Genomic DNA, 23889 nt, shown 5'->3' on the forward strand with positions numbered 1-23889 from the left:
ATAATCTATGAATACCAGGGATGGGGTGATATTCATATTAAGGATGCTGGCCTTGTAACAAGCAAAAAATAGAATATAGGTGGTAAAACAAGTAGGAGGGAAGGAGGGAGGGAGGAATGGGGGAAGGCATGGAAAAAGACAGAAAAATGGGGGGGGACAGGTTTCCCCCCTGTTTTTCCCTAAAGCCCTTTTTTGGGGGGGGGGAATTGAGGGGGGTAGTGTGTGGAATATTCAAACTATAGAAAACAATTGCTGATTTTCATTTATTTCTGGGGGAGGGGGGAATGGAAGGGGGGGACTGGTCTTTCCCCATTTTTTCCGGGGGTTTTCCAGGCCTTCCCATCTCTAGTCAGGAAGAAGAAGTGGAAAGGAAGAATGGGCTGGGGGTTGCTGCAGAAAGGAAACGAAAGACAGAGAAAGAGCAAATAGGTGAGAGAGTGTACACCATTAGAGCTTATTCTCAGAAATTGTTTCCTATGTAAGGATTCAATCTCGAATCATGAAAACAAATTTTAAAGAACTGTGGCCCAGAGACTGTGTAAAATACATTTCTTTTACCCCTTCGTAAGCTCCAGAGAACAGATTTGCACTAAGGCATTTGCATTGACCTCCAATTCCTGGCAGAATACAGCCCTGTTACTTGGGCATTGATCTCTGAGTGGATCGAGTACCTTGATGGCAAAAGTATATATATCCATAAAAATTCAACACCCTTTATCACCCAGTCTTAGAGCAAGACATTTAGCAACCTGAGGCAGAATACAAAGTGGCAGCCTGCCGTCACATCAGGACCAGCACTTTTCAGCCTTGCCATGCTGTTCAGACATCAATTGTTGCCTTTATTTATCCCTTTAAATCCCATTAACTGAAGCATCCTACTTTTAAAACAGGGCTGACCCTGCTTTCCCCCTGCTACAAGGAGTCAAGATCACTCTTTCTCAAGTGAATAAGAAGACTATAGCTTCTGGATGCTAACCGATCAGAAGAAGCCGAAAAGTGTCATACCCCAAGTTTTCCATTTTCAAATTCTCCCATAGTAGACTGCCTCCACTTTTAAAACAGTAAGCATTTATTGTGCTGACGGATTCCTAACAGTTTAATATGGAGAGCACCCATCAGCCCTGGCTATTCCTCCTGAGGCTGTTGGAAGTCCAACAAAATCTTGAAGGCCACAGGTTCCCCATTCTTGCACTGGAGAGCCAGTGTGGTGTAGTGGTTAAGAGTGGTAGACTCGTAATCTGGGGAACCGGGTTCGCTTCCCCGCTCCTCCACATGCAGCTGCTGGGTGACCTTGGGCTAGTCACACTTCTTTGAAGTCTCTCAGCCCCACTCACCTCACAGAGTGTTTGTTGTGGGGGAGGAAGGCAAAGGAGAATGTTAGCCACTTTGAGACTCCTTTGGGTAGTGATAAAGCGGGATATCAAATCCAAACTCTTCTTCTTCTTCTTCTTCTTCTTTGAAAAGGCAGAGTAAAAACCCAGATTGACTTTTTTACAGACACTTCAACAACCCGACATCATACCTGTCCAGGTTTATATATGCTCATGATTCATTTTAGTTTGGGACAATCATTGGAATGCACACTGTCATTATTTTACTTTACTTTTTTGAACACTTGGAACTTTTTTTCTTTTAAGGGTTCTGTTCCAGCTGAAGTTCAAGGGACTCTCAAATAATGGTTAGAGGGGAAGGGGAATACAAAAAGGTTCAGTTTAAGATCCCTGGAGAAGGAGGTGTTTTGTGAACTCGTCCTCTGGTGCCTGCAAGCTGCTTTTGGGTTCAACAAACTGAAGGTCAGCGTGCACACTTTTGAAGTTAGTGTTATTATTTTTCATAAGGCAAAGGGAATTCAAAAGCATGGCCCCGGAAGGAGACCTCAATAGAAAAGAGAACTGCAAAATGAACCCGGTGCGAAACGGCTATTGCAGTCATTTTTGAAGTGTGCAACAGAATTACAGTGACAAAAGCAGGAGAAGGTGCTAAAGCTATCAGTGGATTTCAATTTTTAATTGCTTAATTGATGAATCAGTTAAACGCACAACAGTTAATTGACTCAACAGTCTATATTTAGAAAACTCTGCATGTGCGACGATGAGGGAGGGAGGGGGTCGAGCTTACATTCCACAACTTGTAAAAGATTTTCAATATCTACCGCTGCGTATGCTTATCCCATTAGTGTAAATGAAGTGCTATTAATTACTGGTGGTGGTAAGAAGTTTGGAAATAAAATACATTCACTAAATTAATTAGTTTTGTTTGATTTCCTTGTCTCATATATCTACACAAATTCCAGGAGTTAAAATCAACACGCTCACAATTTGAATTAGATAAAAGAAAAATGTGTGCATATTACTGTGCTGGATTTAAGAATGCTCAAGAAAAGGAACCTTTAAGTTTATAAATGCTGTGCCCATTTGCTTTTGTTTTAATGCCCTTCATAGTAAATGCTAGCACAATTTGCCCTGTGGGTTCAAATGTATATGTGCATGTTCTATATGCGACAGCAGCATGGAAGCATAATGCCCCTAATCAGGGGTCAGCAACCTTTTTCAGCCATGAGCCAGTCTACCATCCCTCAGATCATGTGGTGGGCTGGACCATAATTTGAAAAATAAAAATAAAAATGAACAAATTCCTATGCCCCACAAATAACCCAGAGATGCATTTTAAATAAACGGACACATTCTACTCATGTAAAAACAAGCTGATTCCCGGACCGTCTGTGGGCCGGAGTTAGAAGGCGGTTGGGCCGGATCCTGCCCCCAGGCCCTAGTTTGCCTACCCATGAACTAAACCATCCCCCCTACTGCACTTCCATCAGATGTACTTCACGCTACCTAGGGAAAAGATGACTGTTCCAGTTTTTGGACCCACCTTGAGTGCATTGCATGTGTCACAATCACGGCTATGTTGCCTGCATCTAGTTTCCAAAAAGACCCAGAGCCTTGGTGATATTATCTTGTCCCAATTGGCCTCTTTTGCAGGCAACATTGTGGCTGGTGTGGCAGCTTCCATCACCAGCTTCAGCTTGCCCCCTCCACTCGTCCTGAAAAGGGTAGTACAGTGGTACCTTGGTTCTCAAACTCCTTGGTTCTCAAACGCCTTGGTTCCCAAACCCAGAAAACCCAGAAGTAAGTGTTCTGGTTTCTGAACGATTTTTGGAAGCCGAAAAGTTTCAATGTTTCAGTCATGCTAGCAACTATGTTATGCTGCTGTAGATTGCCACTAAAATGTTACTCAAAGTGGGATTCGGGGAAGAGGTGAGTTTTGAGCTTCCTGCTTAGGTGAAGCTTTTGAGTACAGTGGTACCTTGGCTCTCAAACGCCTTGGTACTCAAACACCTTGGTACTCAAACACCGAAAACCTGGAAGTAAGTGTTGCAGTTTTCGAACGATTTTCGGAAGCCGAACATGCTATGCGGCTGTCAGCTATTGTTTCCGGGGCGCCTGCACCAATCAGAAGCTTCACCTTGGTTTTCGAGCATTTTGGAAGTCAAATGGACTTCCGGAACGGATTAAGTTTGGATATTTTGTTTTTGCTATTTACTTTGTGTTTTTGTTTTTGAGGCTTTCTTGGTTCATTTGTTTTTGTGACAGTATGGAACCCAGTTAAGCTACTGATTGACTGATTGTGTGACTGCGGAAATGGATAAAAGCCCCCCATCCAAACAATGACTATCATCAGTGCATGTAAGGAGAAAAAAATCATTTTAATTTTTATCATCCACAATACTGTCTTATTTTATAGTACAGTACATTGATTATTGCTTTCATTTTATGGGTCAATGGTCTCGTTAGATAGTAAAAATCAAGTTAATTTGCTGTTTTAGGGGTTGTTTTTAAGAGTCTGGAATGAATTAATCTGTTGTGCATTACTTTCTATGGGAAAGCGTGCCTTGGTTATGGAACACTTTTGTTTTGGAAAGGACTTCCGGAACGGATTAAGTTTGAGAACCAAGGTACCTCTGTACAATTTATTTATATCATGCTTTCCTCAGCCAGAAGAGTTTGGATTTGATATCCTGCTTTATCACTACCCAAAGAAGTCTCAAAGCAGCTAACATTCTCCTTTCCCTTCCTCCCCCACAACAAACACTCTGTGAGGTGAGTGGGGCTGAGAGACTTCAGAGAAGTGTGACTGGCCAAAGGTCACCCAGCAGCTGCATGTGGAGGAGCGGAGACGCGAACCCGGTTCCCCAGATTACGAATCTACCACTCTTAACCACTGCACCACACTGGCTTGAGCTCACCTCAGTGTCCATCATTGATCCTGTGCCTATTGACCACAGTGAAGCAAGGCAACTGCTATGGAAGAAGCTGGGGCCTATCCCAGGCTGCACTTTACATGCACACCTCCCTTCTTGCGGTCGGGTGTCAATGTGCAAATGGTAAGCCTATTTACTTGATAGCACTCCAATTTTTATAAGCTGTTTTCTTTTCCCTCCAGATAGTTTGTTAAGAAGGAAGGATTTACGATTTAGCTGAGGCTGAAATTTCTCATTGTCCATCAGCCCGCAGATTGTTAATAGCTAGCTTTCAAATTACACCGGATAGGGACACATTTTCCCCCCCTATGATGCGCATCATATATCTGGGCTTTGTGTTTGCACTTGATAAAGCCGTGGCCAAGAATGAATGTATTCATAAAATTGGCTATGCAAAATACACAACTGATATAGGATAGAGCTATCTTTCACACACACACACACACACATATATATGTGTGTGTGTATATATATATATATATATATATATATATATATATATATATTGGCCAAAAATATTTCATAAATTAATTCTATCAGCATGACTGATTGATCTCATGCTGATTTTTTAATATATATATATTTCAGAAGAGTAAATGGGAAACCAAAAATAGTATTTGCTCCCACCCCCCCACCCCCTGTGTCTTAACACATACTTGCACAACCTACTGGCAGAAGATAATGGATTATGATCACTTCAACTCCGTAGTTGATATTAAACGTGAGATTATCGAAGTAGTGCTGCATTTTCTAATCTCTCGTGTGGAAATGTTATGCAAATTATTTGTAAATGTGCGAGCCTCGGGAGCAAGACCAGCTCCTATGGCAAAGGTATCCTCAGTAATTTATGTCACAAAAGTTTAACTGGGTAGAAGTTCTTTCTACATGGTGCTGGAAATGGAAAGAGCACCATCTTGTGGGCATGAGGACGTATTTCCACATCTTTGGTGGTTTCAAAAGAAGAAGCCATACAAAAAATTTCTTACAGTGCACAGCACTGCAAAAGGCGCTATAAGGAACTGAGTTGGAGTATAGAATATAATTGCAGCAGTTGATGCCACTACAGCTTCTTCCATGTTTATCGAATCTTCTCACAACCTCCAGCAGTACTTCAGTGATGCCAAAGTTCTCACACCAACTCTCTTTCCTGCACCACTCACATAATGTCAGAATCGCAAGGCCATGTTTAATAATCAGGTGACACAGACACCATCAATGATGGTGTCTCACATCCCAGAAGCTGGGGCAAACCACTGTGAGAAAGAGTTCCATATTGGATTCCACCCACAAAACCCTGAGTGCAACTAATGTGTCCTTGTAGCACAATGATTTCTACTTGCACAGTGGGATTTTCTCCCTCTCTCCTCCCAGCCCATGCTTTCCACAAATCTGCTCCAGAAGGTTGGAAGAACCCAGAGAACATATTTAGGAGGAAAACAGGTGGGGTGGGACTCCTAATGCACAAGAAGAAATCCTTGGGTTGAAGGAACCACGATTTAGAGCAATTTTGGATAAACCTAACATGCCAGAATTCACAGTTGGGCAGATCCTTCATTAGGGCCAACCAAAAATGTCCCCAAATCATGGGCAAGCACAATGATTGGGTTCTGTCTGAAAGCCCAGTTGGGGTCTGAAGCGCAATAGAACTTCCCCGAATGGCAGAGATGCTGACTTGGGCCCCAGGTTACAGGTGCCCAGTGTGTGTGCTGTGATGTCATGACATCAAGTTGCGACATGGTGTCATGACATCACGTGTCCTGAAGCCTCAGAAGCTGACTTCCGGTGCCACCAGAAGTCAGGTTCTGAGGTCTTTTAAGGCCTTGGACAGCATCTCCGAGGTCTCACAAGGCCTTGGATGTGACTTCCAGTGCTTTGTGAAGGCACTGGAAGTTGCACCAGGGGCCCTGCATTGTGGGTGCTGAGCACCTACAACTTTTTTGTGGGTGCTTGGGCCCCCAGGGCTCCCTATAGTTGGTGCCCCTGCTGAATGACATCCAGGTGGGATTCCACCATAAGATCTGTATCAATGGGGTTATTATTTTGTCAGGATCAACCCTGATGGAGATATCAGCCAGTAAGAGGGTTGACTCATCCAGGGTACAAACCCAATGCCTGTGGATAATGAATGTTTGATGACACCAGATTGAATGTAAAAGGTTATTAGTAAAAAGTTTAAAGATTAAAAAAAAGACCGAATATTTTAAGATATAAGGAAATGTAGTTATATTAAGATATTAAAATTATGACAAAATTAAATTAAGACAGAGGGAAGGAATTTGCTGATTGAATATATGATCTGGAATACAGAGAAGGGAGGTCGGAGAAATAAGTTAATGCAAAGAATATAATGAGGATAAAATCGTTTTTATTTTTTTAATTTTTCTTCTTTTTGTATTTTTCGCTGTTTTGTGTTTGTGTGTTATTGTATTTTTCTATTTTTGTTGTGCTGTGGTATATTTTTTTATTTTTTGTCGCTTTATACTTATTGTAAAACTGAATAAAATATTTATAAAAAAAACCCAAACCCAATGCCTGTGCCCAAATCCATCTTATATCTGTAATCTTACTGCAGCCATTTGGACCATACTGTGATTTTCCTTGCCTCTGTGACCACCAAATATTGTCAAATGCCAAACAAGTATCATTCCACATCAGCTTTCATATGCTGTCTAAATATTATGGCAAGTCAATTATCAAAAAAATGTTAAGTGTCAAATATTGAAGCATATATCAAAGTAAAATCTCAAATATTTAAATCAAGTATCATTGGATGCCAGTATTCAGAGAATATCCAGTAAGCAGTTGGCAGAGGATCAAATTTTGCAAGCATCATATATATTTTATTCATTTCGTTCTATTTTTCCCAGTTCTGCTACTGACGTCTGACTACATTATTACGAAAGACAAATCACAGCCAAAAGTAATTTGAAATTGCAGTCATGGCCTACCAAATGATCAACCTAGACATTTAAAAAAAAAAAAAAAAGTATTAATTTCTAGCCAGGTTTCTGTGTAAACATGAAGTTCAAGGTACATGTCTGATTTTTAAAGGCAGGTAGTAGAATCACAGATCATAGCATTTTGATGAAAAACTAATCAGTGTTTCACTTCAATAAATTGCTCTCTTTGATAAATATACAACTTTGCACCTTTTTTTACACTGTGGCAGAATTTCAATTGACTTTGCTTTATTTGCTAATTCACAACTTGTAATTCATCATTGATACCACTTATTCACCAGGAAGATTCATAAAATGAATCAAATGTGAACAATGCTTCAGATATGTTTTGGCTAACTATTTTCTTTCAGCGAAACCGCAAAAGACCACCATATATTCAGGGTTGATGCAAACATTCAAGAAATTGGATGTCCCGTCCCCCCGATCCCACAAGAAGTTGGATGCAATTCAAAAAAACCAAAATAAATACAAATACGAACACACACACAAAGAAACACACACAAACCCATGAGATTTTCCCATAGTAGTCAGTGGGAAGAAAAAAATCCCCATTTGTACATGAGAAATTTAGGAACTACATTCCTCCCTATAAATGGCAAAGAGAAATCCCAGTGCTTATGGCCTTTGGAACTGCAGGCATAATTGTGAAGAAATTCATTACACACCTTTAGGCGTCAGGCAAAAATGTTCCTTTTTAACCAGGCTTTTGGTTGATCTGCTTTACATCCTAAGCCCTTTTAAAATGTGTTTTTTGGTTGGGGTGGTTAGACTATTGGGTTGTTGTTTTTATTACGTATTTTGTTGTTTTATATCTTGATTTTATTCTGTGAATCGCCCTGAGACCCCCAGGTATAGGGCAGTATATAAATAATAATAATAATAATAATAATAATGATGATGATGATGATGATAATACTTCTTTGCATATCAGGATGGAAGATACAGAGGTGTGTATACACGCATAGAAATCTGACTTTTTCAGGACTGCAATGCAGTCTACTGCAAAAAAATAAGAGGCACATCCTTTGCTCCACCCACTTTTACCTCTGCCCCGCCCACTTTTGCAACTGTCTCCACCCACCATAGTTGTCTATTAAGAAATGTAGCCCTCAGGCTGAAAGAGGATCTTGTTTTTTAGTTTTTTATTTATACTTTTCAATTTTATACATTTCATTAATTTTACAATCCATTTAACATTTCAAAATTTGACTTCCTTCCCCCTCTTTCTGCAGTTCCTTAAATTTATTTTTTCATACCTTTTGCATATCCAAATTCATTTAACTTGCTCATTTAATTTCTACTGTAAATATATACGCTTTACAAAACTGCCGGTCGTTACAATAATCCTGCCAATGTTTTTATCTGCTTACAATTTATCTGTAAATATTCAATAAACCATTTCCATTCTTTCAGCAACATATTATAAGAAGTTGCAGGGTTATCTTAGACAACCATTAAAGGGCATTATGAATATGGTTTTAAATACAGGTGAGCTGCCAGAATCATGGAAGAAAGAGGATCCCCGTCGTAAAAGAAATGCCAACTTTCCCTCCCTAACGGAGAAGGTACGCAACAGCATCAGAGCGTGATGATGAAATGATTGGGGTCAGAGGAGTCGTCATTTGAATCTCTGCCAGCCAAAAGGTGGGTTGGTTTTTAAAAAAATTAAAACAGGTATTCAAAGTGTTCACCATAAAACAAAAAGCATATTCTCAGAGAGAGGTTGATTTGTCTGAGAAAGTGTTAGATCATTTATCATTTATCGCCTGCTTTGTGCGATGAACCTAGGAACCACTCGGGAATATAATTTCAACCAAAGAGAGAGCACCTGCAACTTGCAAGTTGGAGAAAAACCAATAACATTTAACAGGCGGACAATTGCTTTTCAAAGACATTTAACACTATAGCAAGGAGAGATCCAGAAATCTGTCTCAGCTTTGAAGCAGAAGACATTTTCCCTACTTTGTCAAAGCGCCATCACTTGCTTTTTTAAGTCTTTCAGATGAGTGTGTCGCTCCTTGAATGCCTATTTGCTATATTGAAAAAGTCCTAGTCTACATTCTACCCTACACAGAGTTCACTCGGTAACATAGCATTGCTTTTATTTGCAGGGCTGCTAAGAAAGGATGTTGCATTTGTAGATTTAGAGAAGGGTGTGTGTGTGTTTATTGCTGGGACTTTAAAAAGCAGCAACTGCACCTTTCACTTCCACTTCCAATGTAAACTGATAATCTTTTTAGGCCAAAATTAGAGCAGAAAACAACTACAGTGGATCTCAGAGCAACTGAGCAACAGTAAAAACCCACATCGCTAAGACGTCCAGGAACCTCACCAAAATGCTGGAGAGGGTGCACCTCCACAGGCACATACCTCCACATGTGGTGGGAGTGCCCCAAAATCCAACTATTCTGGACAACAACCATACGAGAAATAAGTAAAATAACCAAGCAAGTATTAGAAATCACCCCAGAATTGGCCTTACTAAACATCTTCCAAGACAACAATGCCCATTTACATGACAAAGAACTCATAACCCAGCTACTTTGAGCAGCCAGAAGCAGCATAGCCAGACACCGGAGAGACCTGTCAGGAATAAGCATGTACCAATGGTACCAAATAGTATATGGGAAACAGCCCTACTAGAAAAATTAACCAATAAACTGAAACTGACACAGGGACAAACAGAAGAAGACACCTTCACCCCGGTATGGCTCCCCCTTTATCACATACACAGCCCAACAAGACAATGACAAAAATCCACCAACAGAATACAAATCAATATGGCTAAACTGATCCAAAACACCCACCCCACTCACACATGAAAACAAAGACCAACACAGTGAACCACAAATGAATAACCACACCCTAGGCCAACCCCAACCTCTCTCACCACCAAAGGAACACAAGTGAACAGCAAAGAACCTGCATAAGCAATGCTGACACCAAACCCTCCTAATGTCTCAACAAATGAAACTGATTTGTAAAAATGTTACATGTGGAAAAAAATACGAAAGACACTGCAAACACTTTTGTAAATCAAGAAAATCTTTAATAATAATAATAATAATAATAATAATAATAATAAAGTAAAACCCACATGGGACGCGGGTGGCGCTTGTGGGACGCGGGTGGCGCTGTGGGTAAAAGCCTCAGCGCCTAGGGCTTGCCGATCGAAAGGTCGGCGGTTCGAATCCCCGCGGTGGGGTGCGCTCCCGTCGTTCGGTCCCAGCACCTGCCAACCTAGCAGTTCAAAAGCACTCCCGGGTGCAAGTAGATAAATAGGGACCACTTACTAGCGGGAAGGTAAACAGTGTTTCCGTGTGCGGCTCTGGCTTGCCAAAGCAGCGATGTCACGCTGGCCACGTGACCCGGAAGTGTCTCCGGACAGCGCTGGCCCCCGGCCTCTTGAGTGAGATGGGCGCACAACCCTAGAGTCTGGCAAGACTGGCCCGTACGGGCAGGGGTGCCTTTACCTTTACCTTGAAAACCCACATCGGCATGCTAGTTCTTTGTCTACCAAGCTCAGACACAGAGGCAATACCCTATAGCTTGTCTCAGTGATATGACTAGCTTGGGCACAGGTCACCATGTGACTGAGCCTCAGGTAGGGATATAAGAAGGCACTGATTTCTATTTCATCCTGTACACATCCCAAGAAGCAGAGTTTCCATTCGGCTCCCTTTGCCTTCTCCTAAATCCTCTGTCATTTGACTCGTTATCTGCTATGGCTGAAGCTAAGGTCATGAATTGTGCAATTAACTACGTAATTGATGTAATACATTTCAGTGGAAGGGAAACATATCTACAAATACATTTCAGGATTTTTGTAAAATCGTTATTAGGAACGCAGGCTTACGGTTGCAATACTCTACATACCGAGAAAAGTCTTGTTGGTCTTAATTCTGAGTAGACATGTATTTTGTTGGGCTTTTGTTTCCATCAGCCAGAGCCAGCATGGTCAGTAATCAGGCATGTAAAGTAAAGGTAAAGGACCTGTGGATGGTCATGTCCAGTGAAAGGCAACTATAGGGTTGCAGTGCTCATCTCGCTTTCAGGCCTAGGGAGCCAGCGTTTGTCCACAGACAGCTTTCCGAGTCATGTGTCCACCATGACTAAACCACTTCTGGCACAACGGGTCACCGTGATGGAAGCCAGAGCGCACAGGAACACCATTTACCTTCCCACCACAGTGGTACCTATTTAACTACTTGCACTGGTATGCTTTCAAACTGCTAGGTTGGCAGGAGCTGGGACAGAGCAACGGAAGCTTGCTCCGTCGCAGGGATTCGAACCGCCGACCTTCTGATTGGCAAGCCCAAGAGGCTCAGTGGTTTAGACCACAGTGCCACCCGTGTGATTGGTCAGTAATCAGACATGATGTTGATCCTGCAACACAAGCTCAACGGATAGCTCAGTTGGTTAGAGCGCGGTGCTGATAATGCCAAGGTTATAGGTTCAATCCCCGTATGGGACAGCTGCATATTCCTGCATTTGCAGGGGGATGAATGAGATGATCATCAGTATCCCTTCCAAATCTACAGTTCTATGATGTATGTTTAAGCCTGAAATAGGTATTTAAATATGTATTTTTTAAGGATGATTCTATGATTTTTTGATCCCTGACCTATAATCTCAGGAGAGATGTGCCTCCTTCTCTCATAAATAGGAAATATTACTTCTAAGGTGGTTCCTACACATTTTTCATATAATAATAATAATAATAATAATAATAAAAATGGAAAATACCATTTCCTTCAGAATGAGGATTTGGTTCATATGAACATTTTAGCAGATACAATTTGATTAATTAGTCAAATAACACTCCTTAGCTGGGAGACAGCCTTACTTATTGTAAAGCGCTGCTCACTGCTTCTCTCTCATTTTTTCTTCTTCTTCAGAGTCTGCCTGTATGTATGAATAGTGTTGATTAGAATTGATTTCCTGCCAAATGTGATGCCTTCCATGAAGAAGAACTTGTGTATTCAAGAAATACCCTCCACTGGTTTTGCAAGTCTTGATGCGCAGGCAGATGAGCTTGGAATTTCAAAAGGTAAAAAAAGTCATAAACCCCAAGAGACAAGCAGGCAATGGTGCACCATGCTGAGCTCTCTCTTATTCCAGAAGAACTGTGACAACGATAGTAGTATATGTTGGAGGTACAGATGCAGAAAAGGGCTTAAGTCCTTTACTCATCTCCTCAGTTCTATTGAATTCAATGGGAGATGTGTGTAAGATTGCAGCTCAACTCCTTCATTTCAGGAAAACTTACCTTAGGAAATACATCTATGAGTCTCTTCATGTTTCAGACTCTGTTTGTACAACAAATAGGTGTTCAAGATGAGGTTTTCCTGGTTCAGTAGGCCCTATGTTCCACTCCCCTCAAATCCCAGTTCAAGTAGTATAACCTTTGAAACTATCTTTCTATCTCTATCATCTATCTATCTATCTATCATCTATCTATCTATCTATCATCTATCTATCATCTATCTATCTATCATCTATCTATCATCTATCTATCATCTATCTATCTATCTATCTATCATCTATCTATCATCTATCATCTATCATCTATCTATCTATCTATCTATCTATCTATCTATCTATCTATCTATCTATCTATCTATATTGTCCAGTAGCACCTTAAGGTAAAGGGTAAAGGGACCCCTGACCATTAGGCCCAGTCATGACCGACTCTGGGGTTGTGGCGCTCATCTCGCTTTATTGGCTGAGGGAGCCGGCGTACAGCTTCCGGGTCATGTGGCCAGCATGACTAAGCCGCTTCTGGAGAACCAGAGCAGCACATGGAAACGCCGTTTACCTTCCCGCCGGAGCGGTACCTATTTATCTACTTGCACTTTCATGTGCTTTCAAACTGCTAGGTTGGCAGGAGCAGGGACCGAGCAACAGGAGCTCACCCCGTCGCGGGGATTCGAACTGCCAACCTTCTGATCGGCAAGTCCTAGGCTCTGTGGTTTAACCCAAAGCGCCACCCTCATCCCAGTAAGTAAGTACTGTCCCAGTAAGTAGCACCTTAGAGACCAACTAAGTTTGTTCTTGGTGAGTTTGTTCTTGGTAAAAACTTACTCAGTAATTGGAGCCACCAAATTAAGTTTTTGTGTGCTCACTCCCCCCCCCCCCCGCCTTTATTTTTATTTCATTTTTTTAACATTGCTGATATGGACATGTGAATTAGATAATTCAGCCCTGTAAACATAAAGGGGTGTCTCCACCCCCATTGTTCAGCCTGGACACTGAGGTCCAGCTCCAAGGGCCTTCTGGCAGTTCCCTCACTGTGGGAAGTGAGGTTACAGGCAACCAGACAGAGGGCCTTCTCGGTATATTTTATCATATGTGGTGGTCTTGCAGCAAGGTTAAAACTTGCTGGGAAATGGTACATAATGAATCAAAAAATATATTTAAAATAATATTTGTTTAAAAATACCCAGAAGCTTTCCTTTTGGGAATTATAGGGAAAGAATTACCCAAACTGTATAGAAATCTATTCATGTATGCAACTAAAGTTGCAAGAATGTTATTTGCCCAAAAATGGAAAGAAGAAGGAATTCCAACAAAAGAAGAATTGATACAAAACCTTATGGAATATGCAGAAACGGTGAAACTTACCGGAAAAATAAGAAATCAAGATAACAAACTTTTTATAATAGAATGGAAATGGTTTATTGAATATTTACAAACAAACTGTAAACAGATAAGAACATTGGCAGGATTATTGCAACAACCTGCAGTTTTATATTTAAAGTAGATGAATAAATGATTAAATTAAGTTAATTTGGAATATGCAGAAAATATAAAAGATAAATTTAAGGAAGCACAGAAAGAGCGGGAAGGAGGTTGAGTTTTGAAATGTTAAAATGATTGCAAAATTATTGAAATGTATAAAATCGAAAGTCAAAAATTAAAAGAAGAAGACTGGAGATAAAAGATCCCTCTGCCTGCTCTTCAACGGGATTTTATCACCACTCTGTCTTCTCCTTAGAGACCAGGAGATAAACCATTGGAGGCTGGCAGGCAAAGCGTGTTCTCCCTCATGGAGAGCACGGGTTGCGGTTGGGGTCGTCTGCTTTGGGGCAGGGGCCCGGTAGGAATTTTGTCCATTTGGCTGATTAGTGTGTGCCATTTGGTTTTTGCCTTCTGCGTAGCAAATCATCACAACTTGTAAGGTTGTGGTTAGGCATTGGTTTGGGAATTGGTTGGTGGAGGGGTATGGATTTGGCTGTGCCTGCCCCTCCAAAATGCTGCTGCAGCTGCTGCTTCAAGGGTTTTCCGTTAAAGGAACCCAGGGGCTCCCCATGCTTTTTCCCGAACCCCCTGGCAAGGGGCTAGGGCCACGCAACCCCTGGGAGCATTCTGGGGAGAGGTGAGGCATGGTTCCTAGTCCCGTTTCTCTCCCCAGGTGACTTACCCTTTCTGACTTCACGGGGGGGGTGCGAATGTCAGAGCTGTCCCCGTGTGGGGTCAATTAGTGCTACCAATGCCTAAGCAACCACTCACATTGCTGTAATTTGAATAAAGTTGTGGCCAAAATTATGCCAAAAACCTTAAACAAAAATTAAGTGTCAATTGTGTTTTTCTTTGGGGGGTGTCTTGGGGACCTCGATGCGCAAATCATTTTCTCTGGTTTGGTGAGCCAGAACTGGCTCACAGTTTAGCTGCCCCTACTGGTAGCTCCTTCGAGAAAAAGGTGAGTTGGGAAAAATGGGAGAAGCAGCATACTTCCCTTATAAACCTACCTTAATGCCGTCTGGCTTTGCACCAGCATTTAACAAAGCGCATTAAGAATGAAAATGCCTGTGTGTAAATATTCTGAGGCAAAGCAATGCTAAAAATATCCTGTGGCAAAGCAGTGCTACAATGAAATCACTATAATTATGACGGAAAGCTATCCTAATTAAAGGCAAATGGAAAGGTCTTCCATGGCAGCTGGAAGACCATTGAGAACGCAGTAGCGGAGCCTCTCTTAACGTTGCATCGAGGCAACGAGTAAGTGATCCTGATACTTTCCCCATTTTGTGTGTAAGCTACTGTGCTCCAATTGTCATTTCAATTAACAAAATAATGAATCTCAAATGTGGAGAATGCAGCGAAGCAAGAAAGCATTTAGCAAAATATACATGCATACAGATCCTTGTTTCCTCCGAAAGGTTATTTGAGTGTAAATGTGACATTTCCAAATGTGAGACTTGTGAAAACTAAATCAATCAAAAGTCATTTATCACTTTGGTAATGAAATTTCATGTTTATCTTCTTTCTCATTATCATTTAAAGAGGTCTTGTCCCTATGATTATTAGCCTTGCATCTGACCTTTCTATGCAATTAACTTTCTCCCCCCCCCCAACCGCCCACCCACTTACACATGACCTAGATAAAGATCTGCTCTTTGGGAACCAAATTTGTGTAGTTATATAACTGCTCTCCCTTTTACAAAAAGGAACAAGAAATGTGATATGATAAACACAACACATTCTAGCATAATTCATTCTAAATAGTCTGCTCATGCAAATTGACTGCCCCCTTTTTAATTTCAGAAATTCTTTATGTTACAAGTTGAGTGGTATTAACTCTGGGTGGAACTAAATTCATGCAAGACATCCAAGGTCTACTCTGAGGTAGGGATGTATGAAGGTACAGTGGTACCTCAGTTTTCGAATGTCTCAGAAGTCAAACGTTTCAGCTTTTGAACACTGAAAACCCGGAAGTAGCTACAGTGGTGCCTCGCAAGACGAAATTAATTCGTTTCGTGAGTTTTTTCGTTGTGCGAGTTTTTTCGTCTTGCGAAGCACCACTGCATTTAAACACTAACAACAGCGGGGAGGGGTGGGGAGAAGCAGGACAGCTGCCGTAGCCGGTACCTCAGACTCACCCGCGCGTTGTGGCCACCGCGTGACGCGGCTGCTGGAGGGCGGCGGGGCTCAGGAGCGTGACTCTGGCTGCAACGCTGGCTGCTGGCGGCAACGGCTCTCTGGGGGGAGCGCGCGAGAGGGGTGGGCAGCGGCGCGAGGCAGCCGGAAGGTCGGCTGTCAGCTGGAAGGTCGGAGGGAGCCGGAGGAGCCGTCAGCCAGAAGGTGGGAGGGAGCCGGAGGAGCGGGGAAGCAAGCGTGCGTGCGTGCAGTGACCGTCGCCATGACACGAGAGGCAGGGCCGTTTCGTCTAGCGAAGCAAGCCCTTAGAAAAATCCGTCTTGCGAAGCACCTCAGAAAACGAAAAACCCTTTCGTCTAGCAAGTTTTTCGTCTTCCGAGGCATTCGTCTTGCGGGGTACCACTGTACTTTGGTTTTTGAACGTTTTTCAGAACATGCCACACAGCTTCCGTATTAAGTTTTCTGGATGTAAAAGCTTCCAGAAATGCATGCTTCAGTTTTCGAACGTTTTGGAAGTCGAACGGTCTTCTGGAACAGATTGTTTGAAAACAGAGGTGCTACTGTATAGTTTTTTCATTCTGCCCTGCATTCATCACATGCAACAAAGCTTCCATCTCACTGCAATGCATCTTCCCCCAGTGATCCCCAATTCATTTCTCCCTCCGCTGTGACAGCATTACATAACTTACATAATATACACAAATTACCTTGCCATTATCTCATTCTACCCCATTCATTTCAATGAGAAGGAAATGGCATGCAAATGCAGAGAGAAGGAGGGACATAATCAATCATGTGTCATCCTTGTACTGAAAGCAACAGCAGCAAATACCAATTGTAGTCACTAGATTGATTTCTTTTCTGGACATGGGATGAGTAAGTGAACATTAGCCATGCTTCCATTTCAATTTCTGTGGGGATTCTCTGACACTCCTACTTAGAGGTAAATTCAGGGGCGGGGGTTCAGCCAGAACTCACCAGAACTCTCAGATGGGCACCATTGCCATTATAAGAGAACAAGGGAAGCGTTCATGGTGAGATCCGGCACCTCTTTTTCTAGAAAAAAAGCACTGGGTAACTGATATAATAATTAAAAGGTACTAGATGTGGGTGGCGGGACGCGGGTGGCGCTGTGGGTTAAAGCCTCAGCGCCTAGGGCTTGCTGATCGGAAGGTCGGCGGTTCGAATCCCCGTGGCGGGGTGCGCTCCCGCTGTTCGGTCCCAGCGCCTGCCAACCTAGCAGTTCGAAAGCACCCTCGGGTGCAAGTAGATAAATAGGGACCGCTTACTAGCGGGAAGGTAAACGGTGTTTCCGTGTGCTGTGCTGGTGCTGGCTCGCCAGAGCAGCAATGTCACGCTGGCCACGTGACCCGGAAGTGTCTTCGGACAGCGCTGGCCCTTGGCCTCTTGAGTGAGATGGGCGCACAACCCTAGAGTCTGGCAAGACTGGCCCGTACGGGCAGGGGTACCTTTTAGATGTGGGTGGCACTGTGGTCTAAACTACTGAGCCTCTTGGGCTTGCCAATCAGAAAGTCAGCAGTGCGAATCCCCATCACAGGGTGAGCTCCCGTTGCTCTGTCGCAGCTCCTGCCAACCTAGCAGTTAGAAAGCAAGTAGATAAATAGCTACCGCTGCGGCGGGAAGGTAAACGGTGTTTCCGTTCATTCTGCTTTCCGTCACAGTGTCCCATTGTGCCAGAAGCAGTTTAATCATGCTGGCCACATGACCCGGAAAGGTATCTGTGGACAAACGCCAGCTCCCTTGGCCTGAAGTGAGATGAACGCCGCAACTCATAGTCTCCCTTGACTGGACTTAACTGCCCAGGGGTCCTTTACCTATTTTTTTACCTTTTGATTTGGCACACCTACATAAGAAACTGCCCTATACCAAGTCAGTTCACTGTTCTATCTAGCCCTGTTCTATCAGAATTGTTGCCTGGTAATTTTTCATTTCTGAGCATCCTTCTTAGGCGGCCCCATGTAGAACTCATTACACCAAGCCAATCCCAAATGTTATCAGAAAACAGGTGATGTTTCTTAATTAGGTTGTGTTTCTTAAAGAAGCGTACCAACTGGCATAGAATCAGACTCTTAGAGGCACTGCATGCTACAAATGACACTTAATTGAAGAATACCACGGAGCCCTGCTGGCTCAAACCAAAGGTCCATCTCATTTAATATACACCAAAACATTTGCGAAGCTGAAGCTGATTCAGGACCCCCCATTTGCTAACCTCCTCCTGAATGGCCATTGGCTAGAAAACCAGTGTCATTTTTTTCAGCAGAAGCTAGAAAATGGCAGAAGTTCATGAACCAAGGCAATATACTTTTGAGCAGGGGTGAAGAAGAAGAAGAAGAAGAAGAAGAAGAGTTTGGGATTTGATATCCCGCCTTTCACTCCCTTTAAGGAGTCTCAAAGCGGCTAACATTCTCCTTTCCCTTCCTCCCCCACAACAAACACTCTGTGAGGTGAGTGGGGCTGAGAGACTTCAAGGAAGTGTGACTGGCCCAAGGTCACCCAGCAGCTGCATGTGGAGGAGCGGAGACACGAACCCGGTTCCCCAGATTATGAGACTACCGCTCTCAACCACTACACCACACTGGCTCTCATCTCTGTTGAACATCTCTGTTGATTTCAGTTTCTCTCAGCTTATTATTTTTCAGATCTTCACATCTGAGGATAGTTCATATTTTCAGTTCTACACACTTCCAGGTGAGAATTATCCTTTTCTTTTTAAGTTCTCATGACAACTGGTCACCATGTTGGAGCTCTTAATATATACCTCTGCATAGCATTTTCCTTAACACTATTTTGTATACATTTAAAACCTATGCATTTTAATGCACACTTTTTCTTAATATACACATGTTTTTCATATTATTTGGATACAGGGTTGAATCGCAAAATTCAGAAAAGTGGGAATTTATGGCTGCAGTTCATATATTGCTTTGAGAAATGCAGATAGGGCAGTTTCATGTTAAAATGCAAACGGAACCGAACCAAATTTCTTCCCCATCCCTACTTCTGATTGTCAGATCTGGGAGAGAAACAACCCGGAATGCCATCATCTTGTTCTGTTTGGAAGATTTCCAGAGACATCTGGCTGGCTGCTGTCAGAAACAGAAAATTGGACTAGACAGGCCTTGATGAAGTCATATCTTGTATCCCAGGACTCAGGATGCATCTCTATCTTTTAATCTCACCTTATAAAACAGATTTCCCCTGGCTCCCCACATCTATATATGGCCAAGAAATTCAATGTGCACTTCATACAGCTGATGAAGTATGTTCTTACCTATGAAAGCTCATGTCACCCTGCATTTCTTGGACTTTAAACTGTTATTTATTAACATGGACACTGGTTCCAGAGCCTGCAATAAACCCAGATGCCAACTTTGCTGCCACATACACCTAGACAACACCATCACTGGACCCAACAACGTCAAACATACCATCTCAGGACTACTTAATTGCTCACCTTCTAACATTTTATATGCTATCAAATGGCAACAGTGCCCTTCAGCTCTCTATATTGGACAAACAGGCCAAACCCATTCACCAAAGTATAAATTGACATAAATCTGACATCAGGAATCACAAGACAGAGAAACCAGTAGGAGAACACTTCAATCTCCCAGGACATTATATACAAGATCTCAAAAGAATTTCAGAAATAGACTGGAAAGATAAGTTGCTGAATTACAACTTGTTACCAAACTTAAAACCACGGCGAGACATGGTCTGAATAGAGACATTGGATTCTTATCTCATTATACATGATAAAGCTATTTTTGGCCATCTCATCCTTTGCTTTTTCCTGTAAGACCAATTGCAGTCGTTAACAGTCGTCAGCTGGCTTACCACACCTATCAGCCAATCACCCATTCCCACCACCCTTCTGAATAATACCACTCCCTACCCCCTCACTATCTATAAGGGTCTGGTGACTTCTGTTTCAGTGTATCTGAAGAAGTGTGCATGCACATGAAAGCTCATACCAATGACAAACTTAGTTGGTCTCTGCTACTGGAATAATTTTTGTATTTTGTTTCAAGTACGGCAGACCAGCACTGCTACCTACCTATATTTATTTACTTGTTAACTTATTTACTGATATTTAATAATGCCCTTCAACTTAAGACCACAGAGTGCTTTACAATATAAAAGGACCAAAATACATACCACAATAAGAAACCAAAACAATAACCCCCTTCACACAAAGAGTTTAAAAGACCATAGATTGTTTTATTAGCCAAAGGCCTTGGGGAAAGAAGAATGGTGTTGCCTGGTGCCTCAAGATATGTAATGAAGGCATCAGGTGAGGCTCCCAGAGGAGAGCATTTCACAAGCAGGGAGTCACCATGGAAAAGGTATGTTCTTGTGTTGCCACCCTCCAGCCTCTCACGAAGGAAGCGCACAGAGGATGGCCTCAGATGATGATCGAAGGGTCCAGGTTGGTTCATATGGAGAGAGGCAGTCCTTGAGGTATTTGTGGTCCTGAGTCATTTATAGATCAAAGCCAGCAATTTGAATTGGTCCTAGAAACTGATTGGCAGTCAGGGCAGTTGGATTTGAGGAACCTGGTCACCGAATTCTGCACCAGCTGAAGTTTCCAAACCACCTTCTAAGAAAGCTCCACATATAAAATGTTGCAGCAATCTAACCTAGATAGATACTATTGGCCTGTCCTTACATAAGATTATTATTTTTGTTGTTGTTACAAAAATGGAAGCCAGAAAAAGAGAGAGGTACTCAAAATGATGCTTGAAGATGATGGACTATGTCAAAATGGCAAAAATGGCTGGGAAAATCAGAAACCAGGAAGAGAAGAATTTTAAGAAGGAATGGGGAAAATTCATAATGTACTTAAGAGAACATTGTAAACAACTAAAAACGTTGGCAGGATTTGAGTAATGCTTGTAACGTACAAAAAAGAGGGAGAAATCGACACTATTCTTTTAACAACTTAGAGGAAATAAAATAAGCAGATGGAAAATAGGGTTGATAATGGTAACCATGGAGGGGTAGACGGAAGTCAAGAGATTCAGAGAATCCTAAAGGAAGAGGTGGGTTGTTGTTTTTTTAAAAAAATATATATAGTTGAATATAAGAACAACATATAATCAAATACAAGCAATCAAATACAGTTTTCCCCTATCCCACCCCCCAAACAGCCCCAACTACGTCCAGGTAATTACATTAGTAATATAATCAAATTAAAAATTATTTCTAGAGTAGAAGAAGAAGAAGAAGAGTTTGGATTTGATATCCCGCCTTTCACTCCCCTTCAGGAGACTCAAAGCGGCTAACATTCTCCTTTCCCTTCCTCCCCCACAACAAACACTCTGTGAGGTGAGTGAGGCTGAGAGACTTCAGAGAAGTGTGACTGGCCCAAGGTCACCCAGCAGCTGCATGTGGAGGAGCAGGGAATCGAACCCGGTTCCCCAGATTACAAAACTACCGCTCTTAACCACTACACCACACTGGCTCTGGTTTAAAAAAATAGGAGGAGGTGACTGATGTGTTTGAATTGAAATTTGTTATGTAAAACTTAATTAAAAAAACAAAAACAAAACAAAAACAAAATGATGCTTGAAGTTAAAAACAAAATCAGCAGCACCTTGTTTTGCAACATAGTATGCCCATTGCACTCCAGCATGCCACCTTTTTTCAGGTACAAGAAGTTGAATTGAGGGAACAATCCTATGGTAAGATCTCCTGGAATGAACAATTTAGGAGGCAGCGGATTGCTGGCTCAGCTGGCTACTTCCTGGCTTAGCCGGACTCAGCCCCAGCTCAGTTGAAAATATACTGTGATAACTTCCTCTTCTCAGCTCAGTTGCATGAACCAAGGCCTATGCAAGTCCCCCCCCCCCTAAAGTTAACACAGTGGGACCAGAGAAGAAGGACTTATGCTCATTCAGTTCAGTCACATGACCTGGGAACCCAGCATGGAATACAATTTTAAAGGTTTGCTCTCCCTCTGCTGGGCTTAGGCAAAGCAGCAGCAGTAGTCTGCTGATAAACAGGATGCAGATCTGGTGTAATTTTAGGAGACCATAACCTACACTGGCTTGCTTTACACCAGCTTCTCTCCTATTTGCATGACAAGTCTCAGAGACAAAATACTGTAATTACTCAGCAAGTTAAGCACTGTGGTAAGCGGTGCAAATGGATCTGGAATCCTTCCTGGCGTGACCATAAATCAAAAGCGATTAATGAAGCAGCAGCAGTCAAGTTTCTTGGACAGAGCTTGATATGTGGAGAAATCCCATCAGTCTAAGAAGGCTACAATAAAAGATATTTGGCAACAACTCTAAGCCATGGATATGGGGTGTTTGAAACCTAGAGGTGACACCAATGAACGAAAAATCTCCCCGACCCAAAAGCATTCCTATACTAAGAATGTTGAAGAATTGCAATGAAAAAGGAATCGGGAGAGGAAATTGTTGGTGTTTGCATATTTGCCCCATGCCTGGAACAGAAATCTATCCATGAAATGCAACCAGGCTGGATCTACATTGATCTGTAAAACGTTATTAAATGTAACGCTTTTCCATTGCTCACAGCTCTACAGCACCCTCTGCTGTCACGTTTTAATAACACAATTTTAAAGTTCTAAATGGCCAGTGCTGACCACTTACTCTTTCTTTATTTTTTTCTTATTTGCATTGCATTTCCTTCACACTGAAATGAAGGGGGGTGGAATAACCTAACGACGATGTAACTGACGTAAGTTCATGTAACTCTGCCACAGTGGACAGTGAGAAAAATGCTGTCGTTTTTGGTGGAAGGCAAACTGAAACAGTGGGGCAAAAATTCAGGGCAAGAGGGGGGAAGGGTGCAATTTTAAATCCCTATCCTACACACAGAAAACAATCATGACCAAAAAAGAAGGCTAAGCTAGAACGCTTTCTCGTGGTTTTCTATGTGCAGGATTTTTAATTTTTTTTATTTTTTTTTTGCAAGGAAGCACGTTTTTCTTCACTTGAGCTGTTACACCTGCGGTATGAAGTGCCACAGCCCAGACAACTAGATCAAGGAGGGAGAAACCAAAGAGCCACTTTTGAAACTGAGATTGTGCTGTGCTTCAAATCCCAGCAAGATGCAGATGGTTCAGAGAGTAAAAGAACTTTGATTAGGAAAGGACAAAGTGGAAATCTTGCTTAGATGAGAACTCACATACTCTGATAAGTCTTCAGTCCAGTTTCTAATTGATGCTGAACATACCTGGCAACTCTAGTGGGAATAGACTTTCCTCCTGTGTTCAAAGCCCGTTCCCGTGTCCTTAAAGACTTTAATGGAGCCAGTAAGTCTTAACCTCATTTGTACACTTAATCCTCTATACGAAGGCAACATGCTGTGGGTTGAATCATATTTTTTTCCTTGAACAACTCTGTGGTGCTACTCTCATGGAGAACGAAGGAACATCTCTTCAAAACTCCACATATCCCCTCCCCAAAATCAATGGCTTTAATCCTTTTTCCTTACTGCAGCTAAACAAAACCTATGCACGGGAAACTTTTTTGTGTGTGCAATAATTTTTTATTAGTTTTCAGTTACAATAACCCAGTAAAAGCCTCATTGTCACAATACCTAATTATAATACAATTAATAATGCCAATTGTTCAGATTCCAAATTACCATGGTACCTCGGTTTACGAACTTAATCGATTCCTGAAGTCCGTTCTTAAACCAAATCTGTTCTTAAACCGAGGTGCACTTTCCCTAATGAGGCCTCCTGCACCTTCCATTCGGCTTCTTCCTGCCCTTCCGTTCGTAGAC

At 42.1% G+C, this 23889-nt stretch overlaps 1 long non-coding RNA gene across 1 annotated transcript in view; it reads left to right on the top strand.

The window, feature by feature from the left end:
• The first annotated feature begins 3325 nt into the window (after nt 1-3325).
• The window catches only part of LOC310681774, a 115245-nt gene continuing 94681 nt past the window's right edge, over nt 3326-23889 (top strand). The window contains exon 1 of the long non-coding RNA XR_014513607.1: nt 3326-3370. This is a non-coding gene — a long non-coding RNA (uncharacterized lncRNA). The remainder of the gene's footprint in view (nt 3371-23889) is intronic.

The sequence above is a fragment of the Podarcis tiliguerta genome (assembly GCF_965153285.1).
Source record: "Podarcis tiliguerta genome assembly, chromosome: 7".
Taxonomy (NCBI): Eukaryota; Metazoa; Chordata; class Lepidosauria; order Squamata; family Lacertidae; genus Podarcis; species Podarcis tiliguerta.